Source organism: Ranitomeya imitator, chromosome 6, assembly GCF_032444005.1.
Source record: "Ranitomeya imitator isolate aRanImi1 chromosome 6, aRanImi1.pri, whole genome shotgun sequence".
In the NCBI taxonomy this organism is placed as follows: Eukaryota; Metazoa; Chordata; class Amphibia; order Anura; family Dendrobatidae; genus Ranitomeya; species Ranitomeya imitator.
In genome coordinates, this window is record NC_091287.1 from 469,933,379 (window position 1) to 469,950,829 (window position 17,451).

Sequence of the window (17,451 nt, forward strand, 5' to 3'; positions counted from 1 at the left end):
GGGTAAAAAACAACGACCAACGAGCTTGTCTAGGATTCAAGCGCTTGGCAGACTCGAGATAAGTCAAGTTCTTATGATCAGTCAATACCACCACGCGATGCTTAGCTCCTTCAAGCCAATGACGCCACTCCTCGAATGCCCACTTCATGGCCAGCAACTCTCGGTTGCCCACATCATAATTTCGCTCAGCAGGCGAAAACTTCCTGGAAAAGAAAGCGCATGGTTTCATCACTGAGCAACCAGAACCTCTGTGACAAAACAGCCCCTGCTCCAATCTCAGAAGCATCAACCTCGACCTGGAACGGAAGAGAAACATCTGGTTGACACAACACAGGGGCAGAAGAAAAACGACGCTTCAACTCTTGAAAAGCTTCCACAGCAGCAGAAGACCATTCAGCACCCTTCTTGGTCAAATCGGTCAATGGTTTGGCAACACTAGAAAAATTGCAGATGAAGCGACGATAAAAATTAGCAAAGCCCAGGAACTTTTGCAGACTTTTCAGACATGTCGGCTGAGTCCAATCATGGATGGCTTGGACCTTAACCGGATCCATCTCGATAGTAGAAGGGGAAAAGATGAACCCCAAAAATGAAACCTTCTGAACACCAAAGAGACACTTTGATCCCTTCACAAACAAAGAATTAGCACGCAGGACCTGAAAAACCGTTCTGACCTGCTTCACATGAGACTCCCAATCATCCGAGAAGATCAAAATGTCATCCAAGTACACAATCAGAAATTTATCCAGGTACTCACGGAAGATGTCATGCATAAAGGATTGAAACACTGATGGAGCATTGGCAAGTCCGAACGGCATCACTAGATACTCAAAATGACCCTCGGGCGTATTAAATGCAGTTTTCCATTCATCGCCTTGCCTGATTCTCACCAGATTATACGCACCACGAAGATCTATCTTAGTGAACCAACTAGCCCCCTTAATCCGAGCAAACAAATCAGATAACAATGGCAAGGGGTACTGAAATTTAACAGTGATCTTATTAAGAAGGCGGTAATCTATACACGGTCTCAGCGAACCATCCTTCTTGGCTACAAAAAGAACCCTGCTCCTAATGGCGACGATGACGGGCGAATATGCCCCTTCTCCAGGGATTCCTTCACATAACAGCGCATAGCGGTGTGCTCAGGCACGGATAAATTAAACAGTCGACCTTTTGGGAATTTACTACCAGGAATCAAATTGATAGCACAATCACAATCCCTATGCGGAGGCAGGGCATCGGACTTGGGCTCATCAAATACATCCCGGTAATCAGACAAGAACTCTGGAACCTCAGAAGGGGTGGATGACGAAATTGACAGAAATGGAACATCACCATGTACCCCCTGACAACCCCAGCTGGACACCAACATGGAATTCCAATCCAATACTGGATTATGGGCTTGTAGCCATGGCAACCCCAACACGACCACATCATGCAGATTATGCAACACCAGAAAGCGAATAACTTCCTGATGTGCAGGAGCCATGCACATGGTCAGCTGGGTCCAGTATTGAGGCTTATTCTTGGCCAAAGGTGTAGCATCAATTCCTCTCAATGGAATAGGACACTGCAAGGGCTCCAATAAAAACCCACAACGTTTAGCATAATCCAAGTCCATCAAATTCAGGGCAGCACCTGAATCCACAAACGCCATGACAGAATACGACGACAAGGAGCATATCAAGGTAACGGACAGAAGAAATTTTGACTGTACAATACCAATGGTGGCAGACCTAGCGAACCGCTTAGTGCGCTTAGGACAATCAGAGATAGCATGAGTGGAATCACCACAGTAGAAACACAGCCCATTCAGACGTCTGTGTTCTTGCCGTTCAACTCTGGTCAAAGTCCTATCGCACTGCATAGGCTCAGGTTTAATCTCAGGTAATACCGCCAAATGGTACACAGATTTACGCTCACGCAAGCGTCGACCGATCTGAATGGCCAAAGACATAGACTCATTCAAACCAGCGGGCATAGGAAATCCCACCATGACATCCTTAATGGCTTCAGAGAGACCCTTTCTGAAAATGGCTGCAAGCGCAGATTCATTCCATTGAGTGAGCACGGACCATTTTCTAAATTTCTGGCAATATAGCTCTATCTCATCCTGAGCCTGACAAAGAGCCAGCAAATTTTTTTCTGCCTGATCTACTGAATTAGGCTCATCGTACAGCAATCCAAGCGCCAGGAAAAACGCATCGATATCACTCAATGCAGGATCTCCTGACGCAAGAGAAAATGCCCAGTCCTGAGGGTCGCCACGCAAAAAAGAAATGACGATCCTAACCTGTTGCGCTGGGTCACCAGAGGAGCGAGGTTTCAAAGCCAGAAACAGTTTACAATTATTCTTGAAACTCAGAAATTTAGTTCTATCTCCAAAAAACAAATCTGGAATAGGAATTCTCGGTTCTAACAAAGAATTCTGAACCACAAAATTTTGAATATCTTGAACTCTTGCCGTGAGCTGATCTACACATGAAGACAGACCTTTAATGTCCATTGTAACACCTGTGTCCTGAACCACCCAAATGTCTAGGGGAAAAAAAAGACAAATCACAGTGCAAAGGAAAAAAAATGGTCTCAGAACTTCTTTTTTCCCTCTATTGAGAATCATTAGTACTTTTGGCTTCCTGTACTGTTATGATAGGCAATTCAGTAACACAATGTACATAGCGATCAGAGCACATACAGTGATCTGACAATAACCCAAAATAATAGAACGAGCTCTGAGACGTGGAAACTCTGTAGACCGCAATTCCTGATCCTCTCCAAACACAACTAGAGGCAGCTGTGGATTGCGCCTAACGCTCCCTATGCAACTCGGCACAGCCTGAGAAACTAACTAGCCTGAAGATAGAAAAATAAGCCTACCTTGCCTCAGAGAAATACCCCAAAAGAAAAGGCAGCCCCCCACATATAATGACTGTGAGTAAGATGAAAAGACAAACGTAGGGATGAAATAGATTCAGCAAAGTGAGGCCCGATATTCTAGACAGAACGAGGATAGGAAAGATAACTTTGCGGTCTACACAAAACCCTAAAGAAAACCACGCAAAGGGGGCAAAAAGACCCTCCGTACCGAACTAACGGCACGGAGGTACACCCTTTGCGTCCCAGAGCTTCCAGCAAAACAAATAGACAAGCTGGACAGAAAAAATAGCAACAAATAGCAAAGAAGCACTTAGCTATGCAGAGCAGCAGGCCACAGGAATGATCCAGAGAAACACAAGTCCAACACTGGAACATTGACAGGAAGCATGGATCAAAGCATCAGGTGGAGTTAAGTAGAGAAGCAGCTAACGACCTCACCAGATCACCTGAGGGAGGAAACTCAGAAGTTGCAGTACCACTTGTGACCACAGGAGTGAACTCTGCCACAGAATTCACAACACCCCTCACCCCGACGTGCGTTTCACCCTGAGCTTCTTCTCAGACTATCTACCTTCACTATCACTGCAGTCTGTCTGTTATAAGGTACAGTGGCTCATCTATTTCCCATCTGGCTTTATACTTATGCCTTGGATGGGGTTCATTTCAGCCTCTTCATGTTTTTATAGGTGCAGACCTGTTAGGGGATGATGTAAACACCCCTCCACCTTATTCACTCTTGACAGCTACTTACCTCACACGCTATATTTCATTGGCCTTCCCAAAACAAATCCCAAATAAAACCATTCTAGTAATGCATATCACAAACTTGGGTGTATTCTAAGGGTTCTCCAAATTTGGGGATGTGATGATTTTTCTTAAATGTATGCATTTGGAGCTAAAAAAATACAAATCAGCTTTGCAATTATCATAAGTGTCATTAACAATTTGGAATGGTTTGGCTTTCACCGGCGCTTTGTTTCTCTGCACATTCAACTTTGATGTAGTCTGTAGTCACAAATCAGCTGAGAGGAGCTCAGAAAAGAAAGATAAAACAGTTACTAACTCCCTGTCAGACCTTCATAGTGAGCAGACTTCTCAATTAACCCATTCCGCAGCCAGTAATAGAAAGTGCGACACAAAGGGTATAAAGGGAAAGCTGATCATCTTTGCACAAAACTCCATTGCAAACATTCTTAGATACATTCAATGTGAAATAGAACTAAAATAATTCCCCAAAAGTGGACAACTCCTTTAAAAAGTGTTATTACCCGGTATAAAATAATGAGATATCGTTAGCACCGGTTGATGAAAACTGACTCACACAATGAAGCCACAGTGGCCAACAGTTTGGAATTTGCCGGGACCGTCGAGAACTCGAGAAAAATTGCAGAGAATTCAGCCATGTTACGGTTCAAAACGTTCATGTAAACCCAGGCCAAATACGGGTGCACTGATATTTTTCAGTGTTCGGCTACAGGACTTAAATGACCCTAAATGCTGGTTAACCCCTTGTTCTTGTTTTTTTGCTCCTCCCATATGTTCTATTCAGATGAATATATCCCCGAATGTTGGTTCTCTGTACTCCCACTAGTTTACCCCCTATACACAGCCAAAAGAAAGAAAAGAAGTGAAGCCTCAGTCTCTTGTCCGCCGCTCCTGGACTGAAGTTACTTTTCAGAATCAGTGTGAAGAGACTGGCAACAAGCAGGTCTCTGGAGGATTAGGGTGCCGCCTGTGGCTCAGCAAGTGTGTCTTTACTTTGGATTTATTCTGGCAGTGCACACAATGGGCGAGATGACAAAATGTCACAAGACTTGTTGGGAACGTGCAGCAGCTGCAGTGTCCGCTCGCTCACACAGGTAGTGATGATGGCGGATTGACTCAATCACGGAGCTCCACTTATTTGCTGTCAATATGTCTTGTGTTCCCCGCTGCGCTGACCCGCCCGCCGCTGACAGATTGTGTGTGCAGTTCATTTAACGCGTAAAGAGGAACGCTGTGTGGTGCGAAAGCCTCTCAGGCGCTCACCCCACCTGAGGGTGTTGTTGGCAGCAGATGTTGGCCTGAAAACATGTTTGTGTTCCCTTCATGACCTCTGAAACATAGAACCTGCAGACCTGAATCAGTGTCTATCCTCAATGGGAAAGATCGCACCGATCGGCCTGGGAAAATTATTCTAGCGCTACCACTGTGTAACGACAGCGACAGCGTCGCTATCTGTAAGAATCAGGGAAGCGGAACAGCAGGACAACATTAGGGGGTCCTGAACTTTGAAAGATCCCTTGACAATAAGCTTATCATGAAGTGCCCCTGCTAGGGCCTGCAGTAATCAGCTGTGACCTGTGCCGAAAACCCGAGAACAAGCGGTCAATTTAGCTGTAGTGCCACCACAGGAGAACTTCTAGATTACAGGTCCTCCAGAGTAAGAAATGATCTGTGCAACCGATCACTACTCTGGAAGACCGATGCGGATCCTGAACAGAGTCCAACATGGCAACTAAGAATTCTTTAAAATATTGTATGAAAATGGATGTTTTGAACTGGAAAATGATTTATTAATGGGTCCTGGAAGGTGGGAAAAAAAACAAACCTCCAGGACCACCACTGCTGCTCTGTACTCAGCACCGAGTCCCCACATGGTCTCCTGGCATGAACATCCATTGTGGGTGACAGGTGCGCGCTGAGGCCAATTGGCGGCCACTGATCGGAGCATTTACAGAAGAAAAGGTGGGGAAGAATTATTAAGACCGGTGTTCTTTACGCCACTCTCAATAAAAAGCACGCTGGCGTAAGACGTGCCTGATTTATTTATTTTTTCAATATTATATTTTAATCCGGTACATTTTTTACTACAGAACACAAGAAAATGACAGCTAAAAGGAGAAAGTAATGAGCAAAACGTAGGCCAAAAGTGACATCTCACTGCATATAGCATCACGTAATCATAAAACTAAAAAAAGGAAAATCTCTGATCATTTACTACAAACAGAAGACACTGGGTCTGATTTGTCAAGAGGCGCCCACATCTTAATAAATAAAGCACATCACGTGACCAGAAATCCTAATTTATTGAATTCCATGGCTGGGGTAGATGCGCATTACAGTTATTATGGCATAAAAGTATAGTAAGTAGGTCAGGTCGCAGGTAATTTGGCCCCATCCTTTTATTTTTGGGAAGGTTGCGGGAGCTTTGGGGAAAGTATAAAAAGTTGCAGATCGTGAAATACAAATTGCGTGCTCCATAATTGGCGACTTTTCACGGCAGTTACTGGTCTAAGGGCAATGAAAAATATCCCTTACTGTTTCTTCTGGCTTGGCTGAAATGCAAATGCTGCAGCCGATCAGTGGCTGCTGACTGGCTGCAGCGCTCATATGACACCTGTGTCACATGTGGCTACCAGGAAACCAGCGAGAGATGAAGCACTGAGTATTGAGGAGAAGTGCTAGTCTGGGAAGAGAGTGCTCTTTATTTCCCCACCACCCCGGACTATGAATAAGGGGCTACTCAGCAGTGGATGATCACTTTAATAAGAATCGGTCACTGTTTATAGAAAGAGCATCTGTTAGATGTTACTTGTAAAAATGTCATCTACTAGTGCAATTCCCAAAAAAAAAAAACAAATGACACCCCGTTATGGCACTCGTCACCATTGAGGTGGTTACCCAGAACGCCTATACTCCTGAAAGGTAAATTGTTCGGCAATGGTACAACTTTTGCCCCCATAATATGTGAATACCAGGAAAACAAGCCATTCTGAAGTGTAGAAATGCTTGCTGACCATCTATAACAGATATAACAGAGTGGTGTACCCATTTCTCACGTCTGAAAAACAAAGCTGAAAGTAATGGATCACTAAGAAGCAGATGATAAAATATGCACATACCAATAGGAGGATGAATGGAATTTTTATCTTGAAGGTAAACTGCATGGTACTTGCTTTTCTGGAATTATTTTTTATAGGAAACCAAGCTCCGGTTCACGACTATTCCACTTTATACTCTACTGTTCTGGCAAATCACATAACAAACCCCGCAGAGGACAACAAAATATTCAGCGGGCACCATCAGAAGACTACGGGTGGATGATGACCTTTGCAATTAATCCATTTCAGACAAAAAAAAGTTTTTCGTGAACCAGGCAAACTGTATATGACGTTAAATAGCCCAAAATAATTTGATGGAGTACATACCGTAACTAAAAATGAAAGTTAACATTTAACCCATTGCACCTTGGTTTCCACGTGAGAAATTTTGAAGGACTGTCAGGCAGTTCAGATTGATTAAGTGTCAGGATGAGAGATCTACCAACAATCAAATCTACAGTCTATGGGCTTATAAGTGCCCAGCAGGGTGGCATTTTAATATTATATATATATATATATATATATATATATACACACACACACTGTATATTACAGTGACCTATGGATGTGATTGCTCAGTATCTCTGTATGTACAGAAAGCTAAGCTCAGGAACCATGGAGACATGAAAGACAAACAGCCATGTCTCGGATTGCATGGCTGGATGACTGTTTCTGTGTCGAGCACTTGACAGGTCTAATCCTCTGGCACTATGTGCACAGATCAGGGTTCAGTAGGTACAGGCTTCTCTCATCACCAGGATGCCCGCTGGATTACATGGCTGCCTGCACATGTGCTGCTCTTGTACTAGAGCCAGGTACCGCTGGATGGAGAAGACATTACGGAAATCTAAAGAACTGTGTGACAATGAGACCGCCACATTTATTAGAGCTCCAGCTTTCGGTCTTGGAGTCCCTTCATACAGACAGATTATCTCCCAGTAATGAGCCATGGATGATGGAGGGAGACGATACCGCTCGCTACCTTTCATGATCATGAGGAAGTGCACACTGCGATCAGTCATATCATAAGATTGTTCCTTCTCTTTGCACGACATTGTGCTTCCAACCTACCATAACTTTCTAAACAACAGATTTGTCATTTCTCATTGGGCGAGATTATACTTGGCATTGACCAGGAAAGCGGAGTCATACAAAGGCCAGTTCAGAGATCTCCAGCTGTGTAATATGGCCTATACTTAATGCTTCGATGTACATTAGGGGATGTGTCATCAGAAAATTATCTATTGTTTAAACCAAATGTTTATGTTAAATGCATTTTTTTAAAAAATATCATCATTAATGTGTTTTTAACATTTTTCACATACTATATTAAAAAAACAAAATCTGAAATCTTGCATAATTCCCTGAAAATTGGCTCCTCCCCGGCATACTATATACCTTGCCTGAAAATTGGCTCCTCCCCGGCATACTATATACCTTGCCTGAAAATTGGCTCCTCCCCAGCATACTATATACCCTGCCTACTACCACTGGGCTCCTCAGCTTAGTCAAAAAGCAGTGAGAGAAAGACAAAGAAATTAAAGCCCGAAAAGAAAAATAATGAACGCCCGACCGGCAACTAAGGGTGGGAGCTGTGTCCTGCAATGAAGACTACGAGAAAGGGATTTCACGGAAATAAATGCTTATTTCTCGTTCGTCTTATTGGGGGACACAGTAATCAGGGGAAGTTCCAAAGCTGTCCCAGGGGTGAGAAACACTTAAACTGTATACAGTTACCAGAGAACATTTTCCACCGTTTCCCAATGAACTACAGAGATCTCTCTGATCAGCTTAAAAGGGGGAGGACTGAGGGACAGTTGGACCCTTAGAGGTCTCGTGGCTCCCAGGAAATAACATGGTGGCCATGAGTTTTCCCTGCCCGGGCAGGCAGTTCTGACCTCTGCCCTATAAAGATGAATAAAGTTGGACAGGATAGCCAAAGCAAGAACTTGCTTTTGAATTGTGGAACCAAAAGTCCTGTAGATAAATTAAATGACCAAAAAGAAATTGGGTAGAAGAGGACAACCCTGGGAAAGGTCTGTCTGGAAAGTATGGGAGATGTCTGGGGAGCTCTCGACTCAAACTACAGAATCCTAAATTAATCGCCATTCAAAATACTCAGCCCAATCTGGGGAAGGAGAAACCTGCCCTGATAAGGAAAGACTATGAGTCCTTTGGAATGTGGATGAGCCCAGATGTCTGCCCTGACCCGTCACCTATCAGGGGAAGCTCTTTTGTGGGCGGTACGCCACTTGGGAGACCCTTAGAGGCCTAAGATCTCCATACGTCCTTCAGGTCCAAGAAACTGATCAGAAGTCGATCATTTCAACGACCTGCCTTAATTCCATTGTAGGACATATACGCTCCACCTGATTTATCTGGATTTAAGAATTAGGAATGGATTCCTCTGTAGCCTGCCATTCATACTTACCTACAATGAATGTTTAATGGGATCCCTAGCCATTTAGCATCCCTCACATTGGAGGCAATTGTTTTATATTTTGCTCATGTTACTTTATTGTATGTTAATAAAATTGCAATTGATTTTTATATTTAATGTTTCTCCTTGTGTGCTTTTTCTAGCCACTTAGAGTTCCCTTAATGGAAGAGAAACAAACTCAGACTGGGTTTCTGTGTTGTTTTGGCACATTGTACATTTGGATCGCACCCTTTTTGATTGAATGATCAGCCACAGGCCTTGCTTTTGGTGATGGCCCGCTGAGAAAAAATAAATGGTCAGAATAATGCATGTGCAACTTGCCAAACTGACGGTCTTAGTTAGCCTGACTTACTCCTCTCTGACGAGGCATTTGCTTTGGGAAGTGATCAGGGTCCGTCTGGACTGGTTACATGCTACCTTCAGCAGAGGAGTCGGGAGTGTGATGGTGGGACTCCACAAGGGAAGAAGTCCGAGTACTGACTGATCTATTACGATACTTCCTATGAGGGATCTCGTTTAGTTGAACCAGTTAAGGTAAGTGGAAAGAGCACCTGTTGGTCTGCTTAGATGCCATGTAGCTCATTTGTGCTAAAAGGCCTAAAACTGAGAGAAGACAATGGTTAAAAAGGTCAGAATCACTCTACCTCAGTGTTCCCCAACTCCCGTTCTCAAGGCCCACCAACAGATCATGTTTTCAGGATTTCCTTTGTATTGCACAGGTGATGCAATTATCACCTGTACAAGTCTAAGAAGATCCTGAAAACATGACCTCTTGGTGGGCCTTGAGAACTGGAGTTGGGAACCCCTGCTCTAACTAGTCATAATCTGACTCCTCTGGGGTAGATTGGATAGAGCATCCTGAGTGATCTGACAGTGCCAAGGCGGAACTAACTATCCAACAACAGTGACGTGTTCCAACTATCATCTGGAGAGGTACCAGAAACTCTCCCTAAGGAAGACAACAACAAACAGCCTGCCTGGTCCAAGGGTCACTAAGGTTTGAGAAAAAAGTGAGGCCCGACAGGATTATGACCAAGGGCGCCAAAGCCGGCCAATGCAGGTGCACAAAGCAAGCGGAGGATAGATGGAGGAAAACTATCTTGGGTGCTCCATCTCAGGAAGAGGAAGTTTTGGGGCCCCACCAGCAGGAAAAGGCGTGACCCCGCCAGCACGTGGGTCAATTACTCACTTTGATTGGACAGAGGGCGGGAGCATTATAAATCCATTGATTGGCCAGTGGGAGACATCATTTGCACTGATTGGCCGGGGGATGTGCACACTGACTGTTGATTGGCCGGTAGACAAACACCCACCGGCAACACTGATTAGTCAGGGGGCAGGGGCTGCCGTAAACATTGATTGGCTAGAGGTGTGAGAACATTTAACGAACTGATCATAAATAGTAATATAGAGTGTGGATAGTGTAGGACTACACCCAAGCCTGACATTGCCCATATTGCAGGTGTTTTGAGCAAACACAGGTTACGAGATTGAACACCTAATGTGACAATCACAAACACACCACCATTCAGGAGTTCTATCTCCACCCCATCAGCCACATGCATCCTTAATGGTATGGGAAGGAGCCCCTTCCCCACTGATACATCTGCCGACCCAAGGGCAAACACAAGAGAGGAGAGGAGAAGGACAGAGGAAAGGACAAACACAAACATTAGGAGGTGCACAGGGATAAAACGGGGGGAACAAAGTAACTGCTAAGAATCAAAACGCCACAAAAGGAGATGCCGCCGTGCCGAACTGTCACCCTAAGAGCAATCCATCTGAAAAAGAAAAAAAAGAGAAAAAATAGTGCCTAACCTGGCCACTAAAGGCCTAAAAGTGGCCTCCAACTGACACTATGAAAAACTGAGGAGCCTGTTGCGAGCAGCCGAGACATAGTCTGTGGGGGAGGAGACAATTTTATTTAAATAGCAATAGTGCCAGATTTTTTTAGTTAATGATCTAAAAAATAAAATATCAAACATTTTTAAAAAATACACGTAACAAATAATTTAACCAATATGACATTTTCTAATGACATTTCCTTTAAAGTAGAAGAAGCAAACTTGGCCCAAGTTACTGTAGCCTCTGAAAATTATACAATCAGTTTTGGTAAAATACATTTCATTTTCACTACTCATCAATGTATCTTATCCCCAAAAACTTGTGCAAGTGTGAGTTTAAATATGTTACAGTACATTTGTTAATAACTATCATGGCAAATGCACGTTAATAATTTCACCTAGTCTTCCATATGGATATGTCTTCTCAACCTTTTTTTTTTTTATAGGAAGGACTCAATATTGTGTTAATCCTGCATGTATGCTATTCTTGGATATCTTTATGCAAAGATTTTTTGTTCTTGTTTTTGTTTTTATGTGACTAAGCAATCATATATATTTGTGTTCTTTGTATTTCCTGCCTCATATATAGCCAAAGTATTTTTGTATGTGTTTTTTGCCTGTTCTGAGAACTTTTCTGTCCCGTGTGGTCGAGTTGTGATCTACGCACACTTTCAGGTGTTTTTACTTCGAATTATCTTCCCAATCAATCACTGCACCGGTGTGCCTACCGGATGCTCACATAAAAAGAACTGAACAGGCTACATACCAAATATCATGATTAAGGGTGCTGCGTCACCTGAAACGCGTAGATAGTGTTTTTTTACCTATATTGTGCTGATGTTTTATCCTCTGCTTCTCATATGAAGTGAATAAAGTATTTAGTTTTTACTTTTCACTGCCTCGTTGAGCTGGAATTCCTTTCTCTTTTGCAAGTGTGAGTTTACAAGAATGCACCATACCAGAGGAAAAATAAAAATGTATACCCCGTGTGCATAATTAGGCATTTTATATTTCTGATGATTCATTTTATTATTGAATAAGTACAGAGCTGTCACCCAACCCAAACTGTTGATAAAGCTGAGTACCTAAAGTAAAAGTGAGGTTTTGGTTCCTTAGGAGAAAATCTCTGTATGCAGAATTATTAGGAAACTAAATGTCAAACCTACATTTCCCATCTCCACTGTTTTTTTTTTTATCTGTTACAGTGAGGATAATAACTCAAAACGTACAAAAATATATTTCGGACATTTAAAAAAATACATCAGTGACCAATATAGCTTCCCTTCTTTTCCATACCAGTCATAAGCTCCATCCATGGAATCTGCCACTTTATTAATCTGCTGACGATCTACTTTTTGCGCAGCACCAACCACAGCCCCCCAGACACTGTTCAGAGAGGTGACTGCTTTCTTTCATCGTAAATCTCCCATTTAAAAGGGGGTGAGTATGTGTGACTGTAGACTTGTGACTCCTCACAACGCGCAGTGGGCACCCTGTCAGGATTCTCTGGTGCCAGCGCCGGGAGCGTGGCTACAAGTGTACAATTTGCATATATGTGGTCACGTGCTGGCTAGACGTTCATGGCCCCGCTCAAAACAAATCAATTGAGAGACTTTATACCGTTGGAAAATTAGCATAAAAATTAGGTTGTAAAATATTTGCCTAATTGTAGTTAAAGTGTATATCTCATTATTATAAACTACAAAAGAATAGCCACGTGGAAACTTTTTGCTTTCGGCTCTACGTTTTACACTGTGCCTATACCTTCAATCAGGTATTAAGGCTGCAGTGGTTATTGGGGAGTCGGAGCATCCTCACAATAATATTGTCATACACGGTACTAGATACAGGATACATGCACAATATACTTTTGATCGAGGTCTTAGGTCATTCATCATGGTGAGCATATGATGATTTAACCCTCTGGGCTCGCAAACCCAATATCTGCACATAGTGTTCCAGAGTATTCATATTCCTAGCTCTGGATGGAACAAGGGCGTCATTTTCAACATCATAGAGGTTATAAAAAATAGATGCGTTACTAAAAAAATAAACTATCAAATAAGATAAGTGAATGAACAGTAAACACAAATCAAAACAATATTTTTCCATTCAAAACAGTAGCAATTCTTCTAGGAACACTTGCACAAAGTCAGGGAGGGATTGCTTAGAATAATAGTCAGGGGTACGAGTAACCAATTATCCCCTTAATGACCACCAATACGTCTTTTAGGCTACGTTCACATTAGCGTTACGCTAATGTGCGTCGCTGTTGCGTCGGCGACGCGCCCCTATGTTTAACATAGGGGACGCGTGCGTTGTTTTGGTGGCGTTTTTCGCCATGTGCGTCGTTTCCGACGCTAGCGTCGGACGCAAGAAAACGCTACATGTAGCATTTTCTGTGCGTCCGATTTTCGTCAAAAACGACGCACGCATCGCAAAATGCTCGCGTGTTTGCGTGCGTTTTTCCGTGCGTTGCCGCTGCGTCGCCGACGCAATGGCGACGCGACGCTAATGTGAACGTAGACTTAACTGACCTGAGATATAAGAGAATAGCCTCCCCATACAGTTAACAATCTAGCATCTGTCAGTTGTGCACTATAGCTGACAACTTGCTGCATCAGCCATGATCAGTGTTTGCACCATCCAAATCTGTTTAACCCCTTGGATGCTGCTGTAAATAGTGACTACATCATTATAAATGGTTAACAGAGTGTGAGAGCTTCCTCTTTATCCAAACTGGTGCCCTCAGATAATGATTGTGTGGTCCTGATGTTTGCCATGGCACTTCACAACCAAATAGTGGCCTTAGAGTCTGCCGGCTGTTGTAACCTGTTCAGAAGTTACCGACATTTAGGTGGTAAAAATACACATTTTCATTTCTGTCATACCACTTTGCATTAATTCCTGTAAAGCACCTGAAGGGTTAATAAACTACCTGACAGCAGTTTTCGATATGTCAGGGGGTGCTGTTTTTAAAATGGTATCACGTTTGGTGGTTTACCAATATATGAGACCCCTAAAGTCACTTCAAACATGGATAAGTCCCTAAAAAAATAAATTTTGTAAATTTCCTTGAAAAAATGAAAAATTGCTGCTACATTTTTAAACCTCCTAAAATGCTAACAAAATAAAATAGCATTTTACAAATGGTGCTGATGTAAAGTCGACATGTGGGAAATGTTATTTATTCATGGTCTGCTGTGGTATGACCATCTGGATTAAAGGGATAATTATTCAAATGTAGAAAATTGCTAAATTTTTTACATTTTTCTCAAATTTTAGATATTTGTTATAAATAAACACTAAACATATTGACCTAAATTTACCATTATCATAAAGTATAATGTGTCATGAAAAAAACAGTCTCAAAATCACTGGGATATGTTGAAGCGTTCTAGAGTTATTACCACATAAAGTGACACTGGTCAGATTTCAAAAATTTGGCTCGGTCACTAAGGGGTTAAATTAAAACACGTGATAATGAACATTGGGTGTATGATACAGCGGCGCTAGTATAGAAGGTCTCTTAGTGCTGCAAATAAAAAGAACCACAAAGTTTTCAGTTAGATAAAATATTGTACTGCTGATAAATTTGCGCAAAGAAAGACCTAGAAGGGAGAAAAATTGCATTCACTGGAGGTAATATGCTAATATACAAGCAAGCTAAAACAGGAAAACAGATTGCACTATGCCCAGAGAATGATTGCACTTTACCCCCACTCAGTTAGTACTCTCAGGGAACTATACAGAGGAGCATCAAGTGTACATCCCGAGAGGCAACAAAGTAATATAAAGTCATCTGGAGGAAAAGGAAAGGGTTAACCAAACACTGTTCACAACAACTTTAGAAATAACCAGGAGGTGTCTAATTCACCAGACCAGGACAGAGAACTATTGGAGCCAGCTTAAATAGGGCAAGAGCAGACACGGCTGGTTCTCCTGCAGCATCTGACCACAGGCAGTCACCATGCTTAGTGCAGCAAAGATTTAAATCCTTCTTACCTGCCTAGGAGCTGCATCTCTAGAAGTCGATGCCTGAGTTACTCTGTGCTGACCAGAACCAACTATGGAGTCACAAGCCACAGACCCTGACGCCGCCATGACAGTTGGAGATGTTTGAAAACAATCTCCTTGTGATTGTTTCTTTTGCCACTGCATCTAAGGTCCTCAATATTACCCATTGCTTCTTCAAAAGCGTTGGAACAGTTAATCTTGAAACCAGTCTGCTTTGCAATGTTTGTCTGGCAGAGACCTTGCTGATGCAGTATAACAACCTTGTATCTTGCTGCTGTGCTTAATCTTCACATGGTTTGCGACCTGTGACAGGAAACGGTCTTCCACAACCATCCCTTTGTAACAGTTATAACAGCTGTTCCTCACCCAGTTTCAACAACTAGATCAGTTAATGACTGGGCTTCAACCTACATATGAAAATAATGTTCATTATCGTACTGGTGATAAACTTGCGCAAAGAAAGACCTAGAAGGGAGAAAAATTGCATTCACTGGAGGTAATACGCTAGTATACAAGCAAGCTAAAACAGGAAAACAGATTGCACTATGCCCATAGAATGATTGCACTTTACCCCCAGTCAGTTAGTACCCACAGCACAGCGGTAAGGAGGTGTAAACAGTAATTTAGGGTTACAAGAGAGCTGGAATAGAACAACGGATTGCACTTAGCCCATTCAATGTATGTGCTTATACCCAGCTTAGCACAAGCACTTCGCTCAGCTGTAAAGGAAAACGTTTGTGTACAACAGAGAAGGGTTAATAACCTGGATGTCTTTGCTGTGTCTGGAAGAAAGGGGTTATAGTTACAGCGCGGAGAATGAGTTACAAATCCACAGGAAGGATAATTGAGCAATTCTATGTAAATGTTAAATAGTCCACAGTTCTGATAGATAAAGTCTTATAGGAAGTATTGCATTCCTTTAAGTTGCGGGCCCCTTGGGGTTAATGATGAGAAGGCTGGTAGAAACAGTTAAAAAAAACATGCATGTATTTCCTGCAATGTACACAACCAGAAGCTGCCCCGGCCAGTGGCCAAGCTTCTGTTAAGATATCGGTGCGGCACGCATTAGTAAGATTAGCCGGGTTGGAAATCTGCTGTCTGCGTACCATTTTACCTTGCGTTGAGATGAGAGCCGCTGGTTCGTCCTCAGCGATGCAAGCGACAGAAGTATCCGGCGGTCTGCGTGAATCCTGGTTGCCAGAACGCGGTTGCTACCTCCTGGTGAGCAGTGAGTGGAGCAGGACCTGCCATGACATGCAGGATCACTTGGGACCGGGAGGTCTAGGCTGAATGTCAACAGGTACGAATGGCAAAAAGGAACAAGAATATCCAACGCGTTTCGGAAAGAGTGCTTTCCTTCATCCTTACAGCTGAGCGAAGTGCTTGTGCTAAGCTGGGTATAAGCACATACATTGAACGGGCTAAGTGCAATCCGTTGTTCTATTCCAGCTCTCTTGTAACCCTAAATTACTGTTTACACCTCCTTACAGCTGTGCTGTGGGTACTAACTGACTGGGGGTAAAGTGCAATCATTCTATGGGCATAGTGCAATCTGTTTTCCTGTTTTAGCTTGCTTGTATACTAGCGTATTACCTCCAGTGAATGCAATTTTTCTCCCTTCTAGGTCTTTCTTTGCGCAAGTTTATCACCAGTACGATAATGAACATTATTTTCATATGTAGGTTGAAGCCCAGTCATTAACTGATCTAGTTGTTGAAACTGGGTGAGGAACAGCTGTTATAACTGTTACAAAGGGATGGTTGTGGAAGACAGTTTCCTGTCACAGGTCGCAAACCATGTGAAGATTAAGCACAGCAGCAAGATACAAGGTTGTTATACTGCATCAGCAAGGTCTCTGCCAGACAAACATTGCAAAGCAGACTGGTTTCAAGATTAACTGTTCCAACGCTTTTGAAGAAGCAATGGGTAATATTGAGGACCTTAGATGCAGTGGCAAAAGAAACAATCACAAGGAGATTGTTTTCAAACATCTCCAACTGTCATGGCGGCGTCAGGGTCTGTGGCTTGTGACTCCATAGTTGGTTCTGGTCAGCACAGAGTAACTCAGGCATCGACTTCTAGAGATGCAGCTCCTAGGCAGGTAAGAAGGATTTAAATCTTTGCTGCACTAAGCATGGTGACTGCCTGTGGTCAGATGCTGCAGGAGAACCAGCCGTGTCTGCTCTTGCCCTATTTAAGCTGGCTCCAATAGTTCTCTGTCCTGGTCTGGTGAATTAGACACCTCCTGGTTATTTCTAAAGTTGTTGTGAACAGTGTTTGGTTAACCCTTTCCTTTTCCTCCAGATGACTTTATATTACTTTGTTGCCTCTCGGGATGTACACTTGATGCTCCTCTGTATATTTCCCCGAGAGAATGTTGTGTGATTGTGCTTCCGTTTTCTCCCTG

The 17,451-nt window shown here is 42.9% G+C and overlaps 1 protein-coding gene across 1 annotated transcript in view; it reads right to left on the minus strand.

Annotated features, from left to right (window-relative positions):
* Positions 1-17,451, minus strand: part of MRPS28 (mitochondrial ribosomal protein S28) — a 121,261-nt gene that overhangs the window by 76,051 nt on the left and 27,759 nt on the right. The gene's annotated exons all lie outside the window — the stretch shown is intronic.